The sequence below is a fragment of the Schistocerca cancellata genome, chromosome 4 (assembly GCF_023864275.1).
Source record: "Schistocerca cancellata isolate TAMUIC-IGC-003103 chromosome 4, iqSchCanc2.1, whole genome shotgun sequence".
Classification (NCBI taxonomy): Eukaryota; Metazoa; Arthropoda; class Insecta; order Orthoptera; family Acrididae; genus Schistocerca; species Schistocerca cancellata.
In genome coordinates this window covers 655,587,216-655,589,235 of record NC_064629.1, presented here as the reverse complement: position 1 = coordinate 655,589,235, position 2,020 = coordinate 655,587,216, and positions in this window count along the sequence as shown.

Below are 2,020 nucleotides of genomic sequence, written 5' to 3'. Positions count from 1 at the left end.
CATACTGCCATAAATCCACAAGCACAACAAAGATGAATCGTGAATATATTTGCTGTCGATAGAGACACCATACTAGCTCTACAAAACCTACAGTTCGGTAGTTTTGGTCAGGTACGTAAATGACGTAGTAAATAGTAGGATTACCTGCTGTACTGGTAGCACTGGTAGGAAAAAATACATAAATGAATGTTTAAGAGAGGAACTAGGAGCCGACGACTTCTCTTTTTCTTTTTTGTTTGGTTGTTTGTTTTGCACATAATTAGAACCGCACATCATTCAGTATTAGTCCATTATGTGTTTTGTATCCTTACAGAACATAAATTGCATTTCATAAGTAACAAAAATTAGATGAATGCAGAACTTCTGCGCTTTCATGTGACTAAAGCAATTACTTTTGGTGCAAGTACAGTTTACATCCGCAAATACAAAAAATCTAAGCAATTATTGTTGTTATTTTTTACTCAATAAAACGTTCATCATGATCTAAGGCAAACTTTCCTGTTATTATTGATAAAGGCGAAAGTTATTTATGAATTACAGAAACATATTTTATATAAGCTCGGCGGAATATTGAAGCAACATTTAATATATTTTTGCTTCTTTATTTTTTATTTTTCAGTACTGTTTATCTTTAAGTAACAGACAGCAGGATAACTATGTAGAACAAAAATCTTCCGCAGGTTACGTGGTCAGGTTCTGCAGAAAGTGTCATCACTTCTTTATCCTGTTCATTTTTGGAACACTACCTACGACCAGCTTAGAGAAAGAAGTGATGACAATTTTTGCAGGACCTGACCATCATTTTGTAGGACAATGCTCAAGCACGTACAGTGCAAGCTGTTACTCATTTGTTTGACTGATTGGGCTGCTAAGTGTTGTACCACCTACTGCACTCCCCTGAATTAAGCCCCCGTGAGTTCAACTCGATTTCTAAACTGAAGGAAACACTTCACGGCATTCGCTTCAGAACTGCCACAAATTCGTCGGGCAATAGACCGCGCCGCTCGAACTGTCAACACAATTGGCACTGCTAAGAGTATCCTACGACTTCCACATCGCTGGCAACGGGCTATACACAATGCTGGTAACTACTTTGAAGGTCAGTAAAACTTTGAAACACTTATCTATTTTGTACGAGCTGTAAATAAATAGTTGCCACTATTAAAGTTCCAACCCTCGTAAGAGATGGACTTAAAAGTTAAATCTAGAGTGCATTCCTTCTTCAATTTTGTTAACCCTAAAGTACGAGTAATACTCGGCCTCTTAAGAAGCCAGTGAAAAAACCTTCTTTCAGGTTCTTAAGGTGTGTAATCCGGAAGAATCATCGCCGTTTCTTTAAAAATAAAACATTGACCCTCATCTTTAGACCAGGAAAGCTAAAACTGAACGTGAACAGTTAGATAGACGTAATCAGACTTCTCCGTCGAAAAATTAAAATTTCTTGTCCACGTATTCCTCGACACTTCTAGTCTTTAGGTGCAATAAAAAAGAAGGAAGAGAACGTCCTGTTGACATTAAGGTCATCGCAGGTGGAGCTAAAACTCGAATTGAGTCGAGGATGAGAAAGGAAATCGGCCATATCCTTTCAAAAGAACCATCCTGGTATTTTCCTGGAGCAATTTAGGGAAATCACGGAAAATCTAAAACAGCATGGCTGGACGGGGATCTGAACTGTCGTCCTTCCGAATGCGAGTCCAATGTGCCAACGACTGCGCCACCTCGCTCGGTGTCGGCTACAGTAGACGGACAGTTGTTTTAAGGCTTCAGAAAGATAATAAACACAGAGGAGTCGTTCACAATCAACGAACTCTGGACAGAGGTCTCACTGTCGACTAAAGCAGAGACAGTCAGATTTGGGAAGTTTTGCCTTGAAGGACATCGTACTCTTGTTAAAATAACTTCGGAAGAGGAAGAACCGTACAATGAAGGGAAGAAGTTTTTGTAAATTACGTCCATAGTTCTCACCGTGATTATTACACCGCCAAGTAGTGTCGTGTGCCTTCTCGATTTCAAAAAATAA